The sequence below is a fragment of the Oratosquilla oratoria genome, chromosome 20 (assembly GCF_046742065.1).
Source record: "Oratosquilla oratoria isolate Oo_2021 chromosome 20, ASM4674206v1, whole genome shotgun sequence".
NCBI lineage: Eukaryota > Metazoa > Arthropoda > Malacostraca > Stomatopoda > Squillidae > Oratosquilla > Oratosquilla oratoria.
The window spans coordinates 28,841,088-28,861,087 of NC_134796.1; the positions used below are offsets into that span (position 1 = coordinate 28,841,088).

The 20,000-nt window shown below is 47.1% G+C and overlaps 1 protein-coding gene across 1 annotated transcript in view; it reads left to right on the plus strand.

Moving 5' to 3' along the window:
* The window catches only part of LOC143036429 (uncharacterized), a 308,153-nt gene that overhangs the window by 106,262 nt on the left and 181,891 nt on the right, over window positions 1-20,000 (plus strand). The gene's annotated exons all lie outside the window — the stretch shown is intronic.

Below are 20,000 nucleotides of genomic sequence, written 5' to 3' on the forward strand. Positions count from 1 at the left end.
TTTTTAGTTTCTTTTCGTGTCCTCTTGTTTTTCCATTGTCCCATTTCAATAAGTCATTCTTATTTAAGATTTCCATTCCCTTCATAATTCTATGGACAGTTAGTAGGTCTCCTCTTTCCCTTCTTGTTCCAGAGTTGGTAATTCTAATTTGGACAGTCTTTGCTCATATGTCATTTTGGAAAGAGTTGGTGCCAGTTGTCTTGTTGCTCTTTGTATTCTTTCTAACTTTTTTATATTCTTTTTGGTACTGGGTGTCCATAGTGTTGCTGCGTACTCGAGTTTTGGTCTTATTAGTGTATGTGTGTGTGTGTGTGTGTGTGTGTGTGTGTGAGAGAGAGAGAGAGAGAGAGAGAGAGAGAGAGAGAGAGAGAGAGAGAGAGAGAGAGAGAGAGAGAGAGAGAGAGAGAGAGAGAGAGGGTGTGTGTGTGTATGTGTGTGTGAGAGAGATTTTGGTTTTTTGGTTTTAATAAATTTATTACGCCCGTGGGCGGCAAACAATAGTACATCTATCACAGCATTGTGTTAGAGGACATGTCATATATTACACACATTCTTTAAATGGAGACATAATACAATAATTATTCAGGATCCCCCGAAATGGTGATGGCGGGATAGTGGTACTATGTAAGTGTTTACATACAATCATCATGCCCCGTCTCCGGGGAATATTGTCTGTCACTATGGGTCACTGGAGACAATAATACCAAGGGTGTTCGTGTTAGGACGGTTACACAGCCCGCACGGTGATCACCGTGGCATATCATCCGTCTGGGAGCCCCGTCACACAGGTCGACTCCCAAGTCCGAGCCAAGCACTGACATTATTGTGCTTTCGTATCATGGTCTTGCGTTGGCGTTACTTGCGGCGGTTGGGTAGGAGGTGGTCGTATGGGGATATCGGTAGACCGTTCCGCATCTTTCGGTGTGTTGACATGGCATGAGTGGCTGCGTGTACTCGTATCTTGTTTTAAGGCATGATAGGGTGAGCATTGCGCGTGACTGTGAGAGAGAGAGAGAGAGAGAGAGTGTGTGTGTGTGTGTGTGTGTGTGTGTGTGTGTGTGTGTGTGTGTGTGTGTGTATGTGTGTGTGTGAGAGGGTGTGTGTGTGTATGTGTGAGTGTGTGTGTGTGTGTGTGTGTGTGTGTGTGTGTGTGTGTGTGTGAAAGTGTGTGTGTGAAAGTGTGTGTGTGTGTGTGTGTGTGTGTGTGTGTGTGTGTGTGTGTGTGTGTGTGTGTGTGTGTGTGTGTGTGTGTGTGTGTGTGTGTGTGTGTGTGTGTGTGTGTGTGTGTGTGTGGTCGCGTGCGTTGGCAGTGCTCACTGCCCAAAAATGTAAACAAACACTCATGGTACCCAGCTTCGAACCTGAGCTTCGTTTATAAAGGAGAAGTCTGGTGTGTGTGTGTGTGTATTCACTTGGTCTTTGGATCACGTGTTGGACTCGTGATCGACAGCTATTTCCCTCCTGGAAGAGAGCTCAGAGCTCTTAGGTCCGATCTATGGGCAATGCTATGACCTTGCACACACACACACACCCAACTCCCCGCCCACGAGAGTCAGAGTAACGACCCGAGGCACAACGATACCGAAATAATTTCGGCCCTGGGCAGGATTCGAACTGGGTACTGGGAGCACTTCTACTTCCCAGTTCAGCGCTCTACCAACTGTATCACCGAGTGTGTGTGTGTACGCGCGCGCGCGTGTGTGTGTGTGTATTCACCTCGGATCTGCTGCAGTCTCTGTCGAGACAGCCAGACACCACCCTACGGCAGTGAGCTCAGAGCTCATTATTTGCCGATCTCTGGGTAGGTCTGAGACCACTCACACACCACACACCGGGACAGCAAGGTCACAACTCCTTGACTAACGTCCCGTACCTACTCACTGCTAGGTGAACAGGGGTTACACGTGAAAGGAGACAAACCCAACTTATCTCCGCCCGGCCGGGAAATCGAACCCCGGTTCTCTGGCTTGTGAGGCCAGTGCTTTACCAATCCGCCACCGAGCCGTCATGTGTGTGTGTGTGTGTGTGTGTGTGTGTGTGTGTGTGTGTGTGTGTGTGTGTGTGTGTGTGTGTGAGAGAGAGAGAGAGAGAGAGAGAGAGAGGGAGAAAGAGAGAGCGAAAGGGAGAGAGATTTTGGTTTTAATAAATTTATTACGCCCGTGGGCGGCAAACAATAGTACATTTATTACAATATTGTATTAGAGGACATGTCATATATTATATATATTCTTTAAATTGAGACATAATATAATAATTAATCATTCAGGATCCCCCGAAATGGGGATGGCGAGATAGTGGTATTATGTAAGTGTTACATACAATCATCATGCCTTGTCTTTGGGGAATATTGTCTGTCACCATGGGTCATTGGAAATAATAATTTTAAGGGTGTTCGGGTTAGGACGGTTATACAGCCTGCACGGTGATCACTGTGGCACATCATCCGTCTGGGAGCCTTGTCACATAGGTTGATTCCTAAGTCTGAGCCGAGTACTGACAACATTGTGCCTCCGTACCATGGTCTTGCGTCGGCGTTACTTGTGGCGGTTGGGTAGGAGGTGGTCGTATGGGGATATCGGTAGTCCGTTCCGCATGTTTTCGGTGTGTTGACATGGCATGAGTGGCTGCGTGTACTCGTATCTTGTTTTAAGGCATGGTAGAGTGAGCATTGCGCGTGACGTCCATGACGTAGGTATAGGCTGCCTTGGTAAGATGGTCCACCGTTTAATAAATTCATTGCTTCTGAGGGCGACAAACAATAGTATATTAGTTATAGTATTATGTGAAGAGATACAAAAGGTGGTATGGTTGGATTTAACAATCAAAATCCCCTAAAATGGGGGTGGCGAGCTAGGAGTGTATCTAAGTTATCGTCACTAAGTAAATATTTACATACAGTTATCACGTCTTGTCTCTGTGGAATACTGTCTGTCACAATGGGGCATTGGAGACAGTAATGTTCAAGGGTGTTGGCGTTAGGGTGGTTACACAGCCTGCATGATGAGTAATGTGGCATATCTTCCGCCTGGGAGATTTGCCACACAGGTCGATATCCAAGTCTGAGCCGAGCACTGACAACATTGTGTCTCCGTACCATGGGTCCGCGTCGGCGGTACTTGTGGCGGCTGGGTAGGAAGTGGTCGTGGTGTTGTATGGAGACACTGGTGGCTCGTTCCGCATCCCTTCGGCGTGTTGTTATGGTGTAAGTGGCTGCGTGTATTCTGTTTTTGAGGCATGTGAGAGAGGGTACTACGCGTTCGTTGTCTAAGACGAAGGCACAAGCTGCTTTGGCAAGACGGTCCACCGTGTCGTTGCAAGCAAGGTCGACGTGAGAAGGCACCCATATGAAAGATAGGGCCATAGATGCTTCGTGAGCAACGGCGAGTTGGGTCAGTGTGGCCTGCACAACACGATAGTAGTTGGGTCTGGGTGAGGAGAGGGCGTGTAGAGCTGGTTGGGAGTCACAAACGATCACACCATTTACGTTACAGTCTACAAGATATGTTACTGCGTCGAGGATTCCGTGTAGCTTGATGTGACAGGTAACCTGCGGCCAATCCATCCAGCTTCCACAGGTGGCTGTAAGGTGGGTGAGTACATGGCACACGCTGCTCTTCCATCACCCTGTACTGAGCCATCAACGTAGATGACATGCGCTGCGGGGATCTTTGAGGATACGCTGTCGATGGTCTCTAGTGCTAGTTGCTTTTGAAGTGCAGGAAGGTCATCTTTGGAGGTTGGTGTGAAGGTGACGTTAGGGAGGGAGATTCGCCACGGGGGTAAGTCAGGTTCAACCGAAGGGGGAGAGAGAGAGAGAGAGAGAGAGAGAGAGAGAGAAAGAAAGAGAGAGATAGAGAGAGAGAGAGAAAGAGAGGGGGGGGGCACCATGCCCTTGTACCACCACCACTCCGGAAGGTGATTACTTGGACCTCAAGACGACATTCGAGAGGTGCAAAACGGAGGAGGAGGAGGAGGAGGAGGAGGGGGAAGAGACGACTTCGATCAGTCAGTTCGAGATTCTTAACAGGAACAGGAGGAGGAGGAGGAGGAGGAGGAGGAGGAGAAAAAGGGGAATCTACTACCAGCTCTGCCTAAGGATGAAATGAAGGACCAAATTTGGTCGCCTTGGTTGGGAAAATGCTCCCCACCCCACCCCACCCCCTTTCTCTTGTCCTTTTTTTTTCTGTAAAAGAAGTCCAGACTCCATCTGAACCAAATGGTCCCCCTCATGTTTTCAGCATATTGTCATTACCAATGAAATCCCCTTAATAATGTCCATATATGCCTGCTGTGCACAGATACTTAATCATTTCTTCAATCAATGGCGTCATGATGTGATGTCATTCAGTGACGTCACTGCAATTGATATGACGTCACGACATGGCCCCTCCCCTTCCCTCTCCCGCCTCCGAGCATTGTATCTTGTCGTTATTGCTGGGCGTCGAGGGATCAAACGGAGTTCCCACCTCTCCCCCTCGCCCTCCCCCCGAATCAAATAAGGTCGACTTCCGCCTTCAAATCAGGTTAGGTTTCGGCCTAATTGTTTTACGCTAAGAACCGGAACAGTCTTTGTGTCGCTCGGGGTGCAGGGTGGGTGTGGTGGGAATTAGAACTGGGGGAGTGGGGGGGAGGGGGAGTGGGAGGAATTGGGGGCAGGAGAAATGAGGAGCGAAGGCAGTGAGTGGGTGGGAGTAGGGGCGAGGGGAGTTAGGGTGTGAGGGGGAGTAGGCTGGTGGTCACTCTTCCTGACGTAATGGAGAGGTCAAAGGCAGGGTCAGGTCAGATTAGGTCAGCCTCATTCAGGGCAGAAGGTATAAGTAACTCCCTATTCCCTCGCTGCGTTACTCCGACCCAAGAATCAACTCAGCGCTCGTAGAGGTCGGACGTCTCTCCACTCCAGCTCTCTCAACAAACGCCCAGGAATCTTCGCCGGCCGGTGGTGGCGAGGAGACTTATCTCCTTTGCTGCTGCCGGTCTGGCACAGGCCGACCTCTTCGTTGACGTCGGCAGGCGGGTTTACACCAAGACAAATACACATTTTTCCCAAGTCACGTAATTCTCTGTTTTCAGAGTAGTGCTTGGAAGAAAAGAGGCACACGCACACTTGCTCGCTGGCTTAGCAGAGGCCCAACCCAACTCTCACTCAGAGCCCTCATCTGGTCGACGGAGAGGAATTGGGACGCCTCTCTGTCCAACCGGCCCGCAACCTAACGCTGGCCTCTTCGCTGACGCTGGCGAGCGAGTTTACACTTCTGACATTTACACACAATTCCCAATCACGTAATTCTCTGCTTTCAGAGTTGTGATTGGAAGGAGAGAGATAATACAACACCCGCCCGCCTGCCCCCCCTCGCACCGCCACTGAATTAACTCTATAGGATCTCAAATCCAACCTGGGGAAAAGCAGGCTACTCAGGCCCCACCTGTGGCTTATCAGGAACGCGCTCTACACACGGGAAGTGAACTCTACTCACTTCCCGTAAGATACACACACACACCTCTCACGAACATAGCCACGACACACGCACAAACATCTACACTTACTTTTTCTTCGACTAAAATTCGCTTCCTTTCTAACTTTCTCTTATACTACATCTTCTCATTTCAGTTTACCTCCCACTAAAGATTTTTCCGTTTTTCCACCTTTCTCTACTACTACGCCTCCTACCATTTTCTAAACTTTTGTTGGTGATCCTAATCCCGGCGTCGGCGCCGCCGTCCAAGTTCCCAGTCCATTTCTCCCGAGCCACGACCACCAGCAGCCCCTAATCGCTCGCTAATTCGCCCGGTGGCAATAGCCCTCTTTTATACACTACTATCTTTTCATTTTCTTACAGACATTCTTCCCCTCCCACAAAAACCGATCACACGCAAGCGGGTAGTCTTTCCTAGGAATTCAGAATTCAGACTCCGACCCATTGAGGTGTCACTAAAGGATTCCTTAGACATTGACGACATATGGCTTATGTTGACAGTAGGCTATTCCATACAACGGTGTAGTCGAGGGAAGGTGCGATGAAAGTAGTAGTGGTTATTGGTATGTGTTGCAGTATGTGGTGGTGGTGATTTTGTGGTTGTGAGTGCTTGCTAATGATGGTGGCTAGAACGTCCTGCTCTTAGTATTTAGTGGACACTCGCTATACATACATGTTCATATACTCACATATACATATATCCATACATACATACATAAAAGTATACGTACTGTATATACCTATGTGCATTCCCTTTATCTGTTCAAATCATTCCTTTATTTCATGACCTCTGAAGATCTTCCACAGGGATCGAGACATGGGCCTCAGGTTTTTTACAGTGCAAATCGTTATCACAGGGTAGAACAGGTGGTGGATTTTCTAAAGAGGACAAGGAAATAAGTAGAGAAAAAACGCAAACACACATGCGCGCGCGCACACACACACACACACACACACACACACACACACACACACACACGAGTCCAACACGTGATCCAAAGACCAATGTGAACACACACACACACACACACACACACACACACACACACACACACACACACACACACATCAGTACCAATGATAATATCGCTTCCCCAAAAAGGAACGGAAATATTTGCCTTTCTCCCCATTTTCCATTTCGTCCCATTTTCCTCATCCGACGACTACCCACCACCCCCACCTCCACCGCCGGTTCCTCTTTACTCTTTCTCCCTCCCTCACCCTCACCCTCACCCTCCCTCTCCCCCTCCGTGCCCTGAAAAAATTTCAACCCTGACAGGACATTCTCTCTCTCTCTCTCTTTCTCCGTCCACCCACCACGATGGCCCGCAGACAACTCTGCTGCCAAACAAACTTTGGGGAAACAGTCGTTTCCCAACTCCACTGCACCGTATATTGTGTAGGTTTGTGCACTGGGAAGCACACACACACACACACACACACATGCACGCACGCGCACACACACACACACACACACACAAACACACACACACACCTCACCTCTTGTCACTGTGGTTAGAGTTCTCGCCTGGCACAACGGCGGTCCGGGTTCGACTCCCGCCCTGGGCCGAAATAATTTCAGCATCGCTTTGCTTCGGGGTGTTACTCCAACTCTCGTGGGCGGAGAGTTAGGGTGTGTGTGTGCGTGTAAAGTCACAGTATTACCCATAGATCGGTCATACGTCCTCTGAGCTCTCATCCGGGAGGTAAATAACTGTCCATCACGAGTCCAACACGTGATCCAAGACCATGGTGAATCACACATACACAAACACACACACACACACACACACACACACACACACACACACACACACCTCGTGGCGTAGTGGTTAGAGTTCCCGGCTGCCACTACGGTGGTCCGGATTCGAATCCCTCCCAGGGCTGAAATAATTTCTGTATCGCTGCGCTGCGAGTCGCTACTCCAACTCTCGTGGGCGGGGAGTTGGGGGTGTATGTGCGTGTAAGGTCACACCATTACCCATAGATCGGTCAAATATGATCTCTGAGCTCCCTTCCAGTAGGGAAATAACTGTCGATCACAAGTCCAACACGTGTTCCAAGTCCATGGTGAATCACACACACACACACACACACACACACACACACACAAACACACACACGCACACACACCTCGTGGGGCGGTGGTTAGAGTTCTCGCCTGCCACTACGGCGGTCCAGGATCGAAGCCCGCCTAGGGCTGAAATAATTTCAATATCGCTGCGCTGCGGGTTGTTACTTCAACTCTCGAGTGCGGGGATCTGGGTGTGTGTTCCTGTAAGGTCACACTATTAACCATAGATCGGTCATACGAGCTCTGAGCTCTCATTCGGAAAGTTTATAACTGTCCATCAGGAGTCTAACACGTGATCCAAGACCATGGTGAATCACGGCGTGAAAAACAAAAAGGAACGACCCCATGTGTGTGTGTGTATATATATATATATATATATATATATATATATATATATATATATACATACATATACCAAGGCTTTTTCCCCCTTACCAGGGAGGTAGCCAAAAAGGAAAAGGCATAAAATCATTCCCACCCATTCCATCCCCGAAAACACTCCACACACACACACCTTCCCTCCCATCTTAGCACCTCCTAGATGACGGGTCATCCCTGCACCTTGTCCACTGCCTTGGGTCAGAAGCAGTGTCGCAAGACACAGCACATCCACAGCAAGGCCGCTTCATTAAATCGGCGACCCCCCCTCTCCGTCCCCCCATATAAAGGAGAAGACGGGGAGAAATCCCTTCGGGCTGCGTAAAAATTTTGCTCACACACACTACCTCACCCCCCATCCCCCCGTCCATTCCACCTCATGCATCACAACATCTTCCATATACAATCATTCTCCATTCACCCCTATCTTCCGTCCTCTCCCGTCCTTCCTCAACAGACATTCCCCTCTTCCCCAAAGCCCCCTTCACCCCATTCATCCATCTCATCCTAGGACGTCCCCTCATGTTCACTCCCTCCACATCTGCCTTCCATACCTCCTTTACTAGTCTTTCTTCACTCATTCTTTCCATGTGTCCAAACCATCCTAATACTCTTTCATCAACCCTATCTCCCAGCTCCTTTTCCACCCCTGTTCTCCTCCTCACCTCCTCATTTCTCACTCTATCTAGCCTAGTAACCCCCATCATACTTCTCAGACACTTCATCTCAAACACATTCAAGCTCCTTCTCTCTTCCTCTCTTATGTTCCAAGTTTCTGCTCCATACAGTACTGTTGGCACAATCACTCCTTCATACAGTCTCCTCTTAGCATCCATTCCCAAATGTCTATTCCTCATTACACTTTTTAATCCACCAAGGCATTTACTCGCTTCTCTCAATCTATATTCTACCTCCACCTTTACTCCACCTTTTCCTGCCACATTTGCACCCAAATATCTAAAACTATCCACTTCCTCCAGTCGCTCTCCCTTAATGCTCACTTCCAGATTACTGCCACTTCACCCCTTGTACATCTCATCACCTTACTTTTACCCACATTTATCTTCAGCTTTCTTCTATCACACACTCTCCCAAACTCTGTCACCAACTTCCTCAATCCCTCCTCCGATCCTGCCACAAGCGCAATGTCGTCCGCAAACAGCAGCTGGCTCACCTCCTGTGTGTGTTGGTCGAGGGTTCTTAAGTACATTCAGCCTTAATGTTAATACAGTTACAAGAAGATACACTAGAATAACATATTTCAATATAGCGCCCATGCGTAACTCCGTGTCCCTCTACGGTCTCTCACTCAAGCACTGTTGCTAAGCACCTGCATGCCTACCCCGGGCATGCGAGTTGCCACATGTCGCCAGACGGGGATATCAATAACACACACCTCCCTTCCCCCTTTCGCGCCCGCAGACTTTAGTCACGGGCGGACAATCAGCGCTGGAGTCTCTTGGAGCGACGCAAATCAGCAGGTGGGTCCTCGCTATGGGCCTTGTGTGGATAAGAAGGGGTGCAGGTGACAGGGCGCAAGAAGTGGCGGTTACGCTGCAACACGTGGCCACTTGTGGTGCGTATTTCATAGGTCCTGGCTCTGCCAACGCGCATGACAATGCCGACCTTGCCAGTGGTGGGTCTTCGGGTCCTGGATCCGAACGTGCTGGCCGACGTGCAGCCTGGAGAGTTCACGTGCATGGCTGTCATACCGAGCTGCAGTATCCTTGGCCTGGGTTGCTGCGCGGCGGTCGCATTCCTCCGCTTTGGTCTGCCACTCCGTGGAGAAAGCATCCGGGTGGGCCGGAACGCAGGAGCGGAGGGGGTGGCCATATAACACCTGAGCTGGGGAACGACCAGTGAAGTTGGGAGTGTTCCGAAGTTCCAGGAGGCCTCGGTCGAATTCCTCACAATCTATGTTGCCTGAAGGGGCCATCTTGAGGATGAGGTGCTTGATGGCCTTCACGGCGGCCTCGGCATGGCCATTGGATTGCGGGTAGTGAGGTGATGTGACAATGTGTCGCACACCCCATCGTGCTGCAAAGCTCCTGAATTCCTGGCTGGTGAACTGGGGGCCTCCGTCTGTTCGCAAGCGGAGGGGGATACCAACCTCCCGGAAGTAGTTGCAGAACATGCGGATGGTGTTGGACGACGTCGTATCGCCTTTGAAAGGGACGACCACAGGCCAGCCGGAGAGTCTGTCAGCGATGACAAGGAATGACTTGCCTGCAACGGAGAAGAAGTCCGCTGAGACCGACTCAAAGGGCCTTGTTGGGTGGTCGTCGCTGAGTATGGGTTCCTTCTGCTGGCTAGGTTGGAGATACTGACAGGGTTCACACGACTGGACCGTGTTTGCAATGTCCGAATTGATGCCTGGCCAGAAGACAGTTTGACCTGCCCGGCGTTTTGTCGCCTCCACGCCCCTGTGGCTATCATGAAGACGGGCCAGGATGCGGCGGCGAGGGGCGTTAGGAACCACAATTCTCATGCCGTAGAGGACGAGGTCACCATCGGCATGAAGGTTATACCGAATTTTCCAGTATGGGAGCAAGGGCCTAGGAAGGGCATAGCGGTCCGAGGGGAATCCGGACGTCACACAGCGATGCAATTGGACGTAGTCTGGGTCAGTCCTAGCTGAGTCACGTAACTCCTCCAGAGTCCTATCTTCATCTACGTGGGACTCTGTCACAGCTCTCACCGTGGCTATCGTATGTAGAGATGCAATGGAGTCGGTGCAGAGTGTGTGGTCTTCCGGCGCTGGGTAGCTCACTGGGGCACGGGATAGGGCGTCCGGGATGCGAGGATCCTTTCCGGCACGCCATACCGATGTGAAGATGTATGAGGACACCTTCTCCTTCAGGCGCTGGAGACGTGGGTTCTCCACTGCGTCCAAAGTGTAGCTGTTCAGGATGGGAACCAGGGGGCGATGGTCGGTCATCAACGTAAAATTCTGTAGTCCCATCAAGTAATATTTGCATTTGAACATCGGCCAGACGGCGGCGAGTAATTCTAACTCGATGGTGGCATATCTAGTCTCCGCCTCCGTCAAGAAACGGGAACCGCATTGGATTAGGCGTAGGCGTCCGCTGCCGTGGTCCTGTAGTAATGCAAAACCAATGCCGTTAAGCCGAGATGCATCCGTCTGGAGGATAGTTGGCAGGGTTGGATCAAATGAGGCGAGAACTGGGGGGTCGATGAGGGCGGCTTTCACCCTTCGGAATGCCTCGTCATGATCCGGTGTCCAGAGAAATTGTCTCTTAGGGCTCATCAGGGGCCGGAGAGGTTGGGCAGCTGTGGATATCTCCGGGGTGAATTCAGCCAACTGGTTAACGAGACCCATAAAGGACCTAAGGTCTGTTAAGTTTGCAGGAGTTGGAAAGTCCCTGATAGCAATCACTTTGTCTTGGTCAGCAGCGATACCTGCCACTGACAATGTGAATCCGCAGAAATCCACCTTAGGCGCGGCGACCTCAAATTTTTCCTTATTAATGGTGATGCCAAATTCACGACATCTGGTGAGGACTTGGTGGATGCGGGTAAGGTGAGTGGTGTAGTCGGCATCGTAAAGGAGGATGTCGTCCACCACTTTGACGCAATTCTTGACACCTTGCAGTGCAATGTCACCTCGTAGGCAATAGGCATCGCCTGTTGCTGCAAATCCCATTGGTCCTCTGCAATATTGGAATCTACCATGTGGAGTTATAAAGGTGGTAAGGTGTCTATCCTCTTCGGCGAGTTCGATCTGCCAGTAGCCGCAGAGAGCGTCCATGGTCGTGAAGTAACGAGCTGAGGTCGGTACGCTACGTACAGCATCAAAGGGTGTGGGCGACGGATGGGGTGGGCGAGCCACCTGGGCGTTAAGTTTGGACAGATCCGTCGTGATCCTCACACCTCCATTTGGTTTAGCTACGGCGACAAGTGGGTGGCACCATTCTGAAGGTTCGTCGCCAGCCGGTCGAATAATCCCTTGAGAGACCATAGACTCGAGCTCGTCCTTGACGTGGTCTCTGAAAGCCAGGGGGATTTGCCGGGGTGTGTGGATTGCAAAAGGCACAGCATTATCCTTCAGGTGGATTCGCATTGGTGATCCCATCATGGGCTTAAGTGGTGTGGACTGAAGAGCTGCTTTAGCCACCATAACGTCCTTAAACTCCTTTAAGAAGTACTCCTTCACGTCTGATGGTGGTGTGGAGGCAGAGAATGGGAGTTCCACACACTTCTTAACGTGCTTCACCTCCAATATTGGCTTAGGGAATTCCTTGGGAATGATGGCCAATGCCTTGCAGTGGCTGAAGGAGAGGAGTGGGGTCTGGATGTCCTTGTGTACTCGGATCTGAGCAGAGCACGACCGCTTACCTAAAGTAAGGGTAGCCGTGAGCGTGCCAAGGGCAGGAGTCATTTCAGATCCGTCGGCTGTGAGTGTGGTGGTCTGCGGGGAAGCGTGTAGTGTCCTTGTTGAAATGGAAAGGTTTCTCAAGTGCTGTGGTCCTATCACAGTGATATCCGCACCGGTGTCTGGGATCATCTGCAAGTATGACGATTTACCACCGTGTGTGATAAGGACGCTGACGTGTTGAGGCACCGCAGGGCTGGGGCTAGGAGACATCACTCGACGGCAGGACGGCTGTGGGGTTGGCGGGTGTTCCGAAACACGTCCACCGCCGGAGACCGGAACACCTCGCTTGTGTTTCTGACGGGTCTCCTGCTTGCAATAAGTGTCGAAGTGACCGATACGGGAAGAAAGGCGGCACTGGGTCTTGTTAGCGGGACATTTGATCGTGGAAGAAAAGTGTCCCTGCCGACCACAGTTGCGGCAGGTAGCCTGAGCCGCAGGGCATGCTCCTGGCTCATGGTGCCTAGCACAGCACTGGCATGGGTCCGTCGCCTTCGATGTCGGTTGCTTAGGGGTTTGCCGGAGGAAACTTTTCTGCTTCTTCCTTCTTTGGTGGTGGGTCAATGCTCTTACTTGTGCAGGTTGGGCACGAATATCAGACGTAGCACACCTAGCTGCTTCATAGGAGCGGCATGTATTGACCATGTCCTGCAGTGAGCACTTGTCGTCCAGGGATATGAGTCGCTGAATCAACTCATCATCCCGAACGCCCATAATAATCACCGACTTCAACTGAGTCTCTTCGCAAATTGGCGATTTACCAGGGCATATGTCGATCTCCTCGGCACTGCAACGCAACCTTACGTAGAAATCTGCAAATGTTTCGCCTTCCATCTGCCTGCAGCTAAGCAATCCCCTCCTTCGTATTGCCTCGTTCCGCAAGCCCTTGATGTGTACTTCCAGAGCAGCGACCACCTCATCGACTGTCTTGTCTGTAGAGGGAGGTATTTGCAGGGTATGCTCTAGGACACGTTGTGTTTCAAGGGTGAGACACATACGTAATTGTATGAGCTGCTTCTCATGGGGTAAGCTATACAGGTCGACCATGGTAGCGTAATCTTGCCAACGTCGCTTCCATTCGCGGAACAATTGGTAGGTGGCATCTGGTTTAAGCGGAGGTGGCGTCTGAGCATTGGCCTTTTGAGTGGGTGGAGGGAGCGGGGGCTGACGATGACGGCTGTCATCGGAGGCCGCAGGGTGGTCCTCTTGGGGAGAGTGAGCGGGTTGCCGTTGCGGGTTTATCAATTTGAGCAGGGCGTCAAATCTAGCCTGGTCTTCTCGTCGTCTGCGTTCGTCTTCTGCTAACCTCGTCTCTTCAATCCATTTCACGAGGGAAAGCATGTCGGTCGGTGTGGTCGTTGGGAGGGATGCGGCCTGTTGCTCATTGGAAAAACCTGGCTGCATCTCTTCCTCCTCTTGCTCGATTGCTCCTGAACGAGTAATAGGCATTTCGCTAGAATAAAGCTAATAGTGTGTTCCCGTAATGCGCGGATGAGTACCCGTAAGCGAGCTACCTGGGGCCCAGTTGGCCTGCGGGCGTGTTGGCGAGGGAAGTATCACGCACACGTCCCGCCAATGTTCAAATACAAGCGCCTCCTACCGACAAGGAGGCAGCAAGATTTTCACAAACACCACTCACAATGCACTGCGACACTATACGGGGAGGCACTATAAACCACACGTGTAGGCACTAGACACCATACGAGGAGGCTCCAGGCATATACGCAGAATGCGTGACATAGATGAGCACAATATGGCGGCGGAGCACTGCCAGTCACTAACGAACACTTGCATATGATGCCTGTTTTTCGTTTGAAACACTTATGTTGTACGTACGAGCGTGTAACTCTGTCACTGGGACTGCACACGTTCGTGAGCCCTTGTCGCACACAATTACGATATGTGGGTCACGGTACACCAAAATAATGCAGGTATAGGCTGAGTTCATTGCGTTGCACTGCCCTGTATGCACTGACAATGTTGTATATCACTGCGCCATGTGTGTGTTGGTCGAGGGCTAATAATACACACTGTAGGTTCTTAAGTACATTCAGCCTTAATGTTAATACAGTTACAAGAAGATACACTAGAATAACATATTTCAATATAGCGCCCATGCGTAACTCCGCGTCCCTCTACGGTCTCTCACTCAAGCACTGTTGCTAAGCACCTATGCCTACCCCGGGCATGCGAGTTGCCACATGTCGCCAGACGGGGATATCAATAACCCACACCTCCCACTTTTCTCCATTTTCTTTAACCATCTCCAATCCCTGACCCACTACCCTTGCATTTACCTCTCGCTCTACCCCATCCATGTATAAGTTGAACAGCCAGGGTGACATAACGCATCCTTGACGAAGTCCCACCTTTACCTCAAACCACTCACTCTCTCCATTTCTAATCCTGACACAAGCTCTACTACTCTCATAAAAACTCTTGAGAGCTCCGAGAAGCTTTCCTCCTATCCCGTATATCCGCAAAACCTCCCACAGTGCCTTTCTGTCTACCCTGTCGTAAGCCTTTTCCAGATCCATAAAAGCCCAAAAAATATCCTTCCCCTTTCCAATAGCTTTCTTACATATCTGTCTTACCACGTAAATCTGATCTACAGAACCTCTACCTGTCCTAAATCCACACTGTTCCTCACCAATTACTCCATCTGTTCCTCTCCTAATCCTCTCAATCAAGATCCTCCCATAATCCTTACCAACTACACTTAACAAGCTAATCCCTCTGAAACTACTACATTCACACTTGTCCCCCCTTTCCCTTGTAAAGTGGAACTATACAAGCACTCCTCCAGTCCTCCGGCACTCTACCTTCTCTCCAGCAAACATTAAATAACCTCACCAACCAGTCCACCATCACTATACCTCCTTTTTTAAGACATTCTACATGGCATCCATCCAGACCAGGTGCCTTACCTGCGTTCATCATCTTAACTGCTCCCTTCACTTCATCCTTCCTTATTTCTCCTCCATTTTCCTCACTCATCACTCTCATTTTCTTAGCATTCCCCACTGCAGCTATCTTTCCCTCCCTATCCTCCTTCACATTTAGCAACTCCCTAAAATATTCTGCCCATCTTCCCCTTACTGCCTTCTCCTCCATTAACATCTCTCCATCTGCACCTTTTACCTTTTCTTCTCTACTTGATTCACCTCCTCTTTCTCTCTTAATTTCTTTCCAAAACATTTTTTTATTACTTTCAAAATTTTCTGTCATACTCTTACCCCATTTTACATCTGCTCTCCTCTTTGCCTCCTTTACCTTTTTCTTTACTTCTCTTTTCTTTTCTTTGTACGTCTCATATGACCCCCTTGTCCTATTTTGTAACCAATCTGTGTAAGCTCGCTTCTTCTCTTCTACAACCTTCTTTGTTTCCTCATCCCACCATTCACTACCCTTCCTTCTATTTCCTTCTGTCCTTCTTGTTCCACACATCATCTTTGCACACTTTGTGACTCCCTCCTTGAACCATCCCCATTCCTCCTCCACACCTAGCTCAACTCTATCCTTCACTCCCTCCCACTCCTCCTTCAGCTTCTTCTTGTACTCCTTCTCCTTTTCCTCTTCATTTAAAGAGTTCACTCTAAGCACCTCCCTACCTTTTGTCCTTTTCCTCTTTCTCCATCTGTCCTCCACTCTCAACTTACCTTCCACCAGAAAATGATCTGATATTCCCCCACCCTCTCCCCTTAGCACATGTACATCCTTAACTCTTCCTATCATAATCCTATTTACCACTACATAGTCCATTAAAGCTCTATCTACCACCCTTCCCTCCACCACCCTCTCCCATGTGTACTTATGCTTAACTTTCTTCCGAAACACTGTATTTGCTATCATCAACTCTCTTTCTAGACACATTTCCACCATCAACTCTCCACTACGATTTTTTCCTGGAACTCCACATTTCCCAACCACTCCATCAATTGGATCCTTTCCTACCCTAGCATTAAGGTCTCCCTGTAGGGCTACAAGGAGAAGGATGCCTAGTCCCAATCCCCGTCCCTTTCTTCTCGCCTCTTACGATCCAAGTGGGAATACTTGGTGGCAGTATTCTTTTCCCCCACCACAGGGAATTCCCCCACCACAGAAAAAGAAATACTCAGAGAAATGGTACAGGACAGCAACAAGGGGTTGGGGGACACCATAACGGAGGGACAGTCGTAGTATAAAAGTGTCATCATTTCTCTATGAATAGAGTTTTCCTCTATCATAGACAAAATGATGTGTGATTCTGGTCCGTAGGGGCGCCCCATATAGACCCTAAAGTATCGACTGCATGCTACTTTGCCACAATAACAAGCAGCCAATAGCCCAGACGGCGAGCAGCCAATACCCCAGACGGCGATATATATATATATATATATATATACATATATATATTATATATATATATATATATATATACATATACATATTGATAAGTATTTTAGACAAATGATTTGGATGATGGAGAACATAAACACAGGGGAAGGCTCGGAACCCTAAACACTCTAACGTTTCGTTCGCGTAGAACTTATTCAGAGAGTGTACGGAGAACTGCAATTGAAGTTTATGTACTAAACCTAATTACCTTTTCGGACACTTGAGAAAGGTCGTTTTTCTGACGTGTTCTAGAATTAAAATTCTAGTTTGTTTAGCTAAATTAATAAACCCTCCTCGATGGTTCGATGAATTATTATGGTGATTCTACAATTCTTCTAGTGAATTTATCGAAACCTTTATGTAGCACTTCAGCTTTATGTAGCACTTCAGCTTTATGTAGCTGAAGAGCTACATAAAGGTATCGATAAATTCACAAGAAGAATTGTAGAATCAGCATATATTTCAACTAATAATTCATCGAACCATCGAGGAGGGTTTATTAATTTAGCTAATATATATATATATATATATATATATATATATATATATATATATATATATATATATATACATATATATACATATATATATATATATATATATATACATATGTGTATATATATACATATACATATATTGTTACGGGACGGGCTGTTTATGTGAAGAGACGTTACGTATAACGGATAAGTGCTTAAGAACCAGCTCACTTCTATAAGCCACTGTAGGACTGAATTATCTGGTCAGGGCCTAGATAATTCGTGAGTCTAGAAGTAAAGGTAACAAAGAAGATTCCAGGAAAGGAATATTAAACTAGCGATAAAACTAGTAAACGAAATTATTAATAACATGGAAAATATTTACAGGCAATCAACACAAAAGAGAATGGGCAGTTGGGTCAATGGGACCGTTACATGATTATAAGAATATGGAAAGTATCGTTCAAATAAGAAACACAAGATACGTATACAATATGGTACTATCTAAGTACAAAGAGATCAGGAACATGTATCAAAATAAGTAATAAGTACAAATATAAGTATAATGTAATGCAATGTATATAAGACACGTAATGTAGGCAAAAAGGGTGATCACTTCACACCAATCGTCTCATGAGTCCAAACTTCTATTTTTATCAAGAGAGCAATATGCGAGAAATGACAAGGTGTGAGTGATTTCCACCGCTTATATACCATTGGACCGGAAGCGGGATACTTCCGGTGAAGGGTGCGGGTGAGCGCAAAGGGGGGGGGAGGGTAAGTTAACACATGTCAACATGGGTAGTTTTAAGACCCTCGACTCGCTTGAACAATCTACTTATTTAGTAACTGTCAAATCTGTGCGCTCCGAACTATTCAGGATTTCGCTTGTCTGTTTGTTCTACAAGAGTGCGCACATTTCTCCGCACGTAGGCAAGATTACATATAGTGGACGGGCGTTACTGCTTAACATTGTTACAATACATACGTAGACAATAAATATGAACATAGGTATGTAATACAAAGGAACACAATTCTATAACATAATTACACATATGACGTAATATCTAATATTACGTTACAATATATATATACATATACATACATATATATGCAGGAAAAAAACCCACTGGGAAATAAGAAGCTTAGTCCGAACGTTTTCGTCTATTTAAGACATTATCAAGGAATACACAGTTACAGAGACAAAGGTGGATATATATACATAAAGTAAAAGACAAGCTAGGAACATGGGAAGTACACACAAGATGCTTCACAATCAGGTAGAGCCTATGTTTACATATTCGGACGTTTGGTCCATGACGTTACGTCACCCCCGCTTAGTAGCACTTGGAGAAGTTCTTACAATTTTATCAATAACAAAATCATCAAGTTTAAATAATCCTAAACTTAAATTGATATTATTGTCAAAGGTTTGTTTAATATGACTGGATTCGATGATGTTTCTTTCTAATAAGGATCTACAAGAAATTATTACATTCGAATTATCCCAGTCAATAGGATGATTGTGGTCTCTTACATGGACAAAAATGCCACTGGAACTTTGCCCACTCCTTACACTATATTTGTGCTGATTTATCCTAGTTTTTACCAGTTTGGCCGATATAAAATTTGTTACATTTAAGGCATGGAATAGAGTAAACACAACCCTCGTTTGCTTCAGGTGAATTTTTAATGAGCTTACTTTTTATAGTATTATTTTTGAAAACCAAGTTGATGTTGAATTGTTTGAGAATATTAGGCAGACCAATTAATTTCTCACTGTAAGGAAGAACCAAAAGGTTCTTTTTGTCAAATACTTTTCTTACGTGTGAGGTGTTATGGAAAGTTTTGTAAGCCATTTTATGAGAAGTGTTTACTAAGTGCTTTGGATATTTTAATTCAGAAGCTATGCTATATATCTTCCTCAGCTCATCATCCAAAAATTCCAGGCTATGTAGCCTGGAATTTTTGGATGATGAGCTGAGGAAGATATATAGCATAGCTTCTGAATTAAAATATCCAAAGCACTTAGTAAACACTTCTCATAAAATGGCTTACAAAACTTTCCATAACACCTCACACGTAAGAAAAGTATTTGACAAAAAGAACCTTTTGGTTCTTCCTTACAGTGAGAAATTAATTGGTCTGCCTAATATTCTCAAACAATTCAACATCAACTTGGTTTTCAAAAATAATACTATAAAAAGTAAGCTCATTAAAAATTCACCTGAAGCAAACGAGGGTTGTGTTTACTCTATTCCATGCCTTAAATGTAACAAATTTTATATCGGCCAAACTGGTAAAAACTAGGATAAATCAGCACAAATATAGTGTAAGGAGTAGGCAAAGTTCCAGTGGCATTTTTGTCCATGTAAGAGACCACAATCATCCTATTGACTGGGATAATTCGAATGTAATAATTTCTTGTAGATCCTTATTAGAAAGAAACATCATCGAATCCAGTCATATTAAACAAACCTTTGACAATAATATCAATTTAAGTTTAGGATTATTTAAACTTGATGATTTTGTTATTGATAAAATTGTAAGAACTTCTCCAAGTGCTACTAAGCGGGGGTGACGTAACGTCATGGACCAAACGTCCGTATATGTAAACATAGGCTCTACCTGATTGTGAAGCATCTTGTGTGTACTTCCCATGTTCCTAGCTTGTCTTTTACTTTATGTATATATATCCACCTTTGTCTCTGTAACTGTGTATTCCTTGATAATGTCTTAAATAGACGAAAACGTTCGGACTAAGCTTCTTTTTTCCCAGTGGTTTTTTTCCTGCATATTATTTTCACGTGTGCCTTGTGAATTACTGC